The sequence below is a fragment of the Penaeus japonicus genome, unplaced genomic scaffold (genome assembly GCF_977035675.1).
Source record: "Penaeus japonicus unplaced genomic scaffold, GWHDUDI00000001_assembly GWHDUDI00000007, whole genome shotgun sequence".
NCBI lineage: Eukaryota > Metazoa > Arthropoda > Malacostraca > Decapoda > Penaeidae > Penaeus > Penaeus japonicus.
The window spans coordinates 25,333,931-25,335,395 of record NW_028234409.1 but is presented as its reverse complement, the minus strand read 5'-3'; the positions used below and the strand labels follow the sequence as shown (position 1 = coordinate 25,335,395).

The window sequence follows — 1,465 nt, the reverse complement described above, 5'->3', positions numbered from 1 at the left end:
TGCCGTCTTCCTTACATGGACTGGCGACCCAACCTGCCACTCTGCAACCAAACGCAATATTCTTCCATCCCTCGTCACTTCAAAGGCCTGGAGAACATCGGCGAGAGGCTACAGGACCTCAAGAGCAACGCAGAAGCACCACAAGCTCTCCTCAGCCTCGAGGATGAGTGTTTCATCTCCTGCCGTCATCTTCGTAAGACATTCTACACCCTGAAAACGGATCGGTTGCCCTCCCTCTACCCGAGCCTCACCGTGCGTCCCCAAGCAGAGACGCTGCGGACAAGGGAGACAGACACGTACACATTCGCTCAGTTCATCAGTGACTTAGGAGGCATAGCTGGGGCATCTGTAGGATTCTCGCTTCTCCGTCTCTTGAAGGATCTGTTGCCTAGAACCAAAACCACGTGATTTGTGAGATTGTTGAAAGTGTCATGCTACATCAGCTACACTTCATACAATGTTCTCAAAGTTTTTTTATGAGTGTTTTTAGCTAATATAGAAAAGTAAGTTGTCAAAGCTTCCCCATTCTATAGAGGAAACTTTTTTTTGATTCTCGAATTTAATTCATGTGTAATTAAGTATATGTCTATCGTAAAAGATAGCCTACTGTGTTTTTCCATCCTTTCGGGTAGCACACATTGCTATTCAAAACAAAGTAGGTCTTTTAAGTTATAATAATAGCACCACTTATGACTGATGAATCAAAATAAATGGATACAATTAGTCTGAATAATTAGATACTCGAGTGATGTTAACAGATAAATAATGGTAGACAAGTTTTCTTTCGTTTGTGGTTATACTGTGTGTGTTAAGGTTAAGAAACAGATATTCGTCATTTAAACATTCATTAAAAATATACAAAAAGTAGAGTGCAGTTTGTTTTATTTACTTTGTAAATGCACATTTAGATTATTCACATTCTGTAGATGTCGGGCTCTGAAAGTAATGACATACTATAAACAAAAAAGTCGAAGAGGATGAGTATTTCAAAAGCATGGTATGCATTATATATAATATATAATATATATATAATATATTATATATATATATATATATATATATATATATATATATGTAGATATGTATGTATATTTATATGTATATGTATATATATACATATATATATATATATATTTATATGTACATATAGATACATAGATATACATGTATCTATATATATATATATATATATATATATATATATATATATATATATATGTGTGTGTGTGTGTGTGTGTGTGTGTGTGTGTGTGTTATATATACATATATATATATATACATATATATATATATATATATATATGTGTGTGTGTGTGTGGGTGTGGGTGTGGGTGTGGGTGTGGGTGTGGGTGTGTATACACACAAACACACGATATGAAATCCCAATATTGTTAAGAAATATGGGAAAGCAGGTTGTTGACGCCATTAATAGAATAGAGGAAATTGCATGTTCTCATTTCTAGCC

General features: G+C 34.7%; 1 protein-coding gene across 1 annotated transcript in view; it reads right to left on the bottom strand.

The window, feature by feature from the left end:
* Nucleotides 1–1,287: 1,287 nt before the first annotated feature.
* The window catches only part of LOC122265573 (uncharacterized), an 8,292-nt gene continuing 8,114 nt past the window's right edge, over nucleotides 1,288–1,465 (bottom strand). Inside the window, exon 2 of the mRNA XM_086538215.1 lies at nucleotides 1,288–1,465. This exon is cut by the window's right edge and continues 1,021 nt beyond it. The gene's annotated coding sequence lies outside the window, so the exon portion shown is untranslated.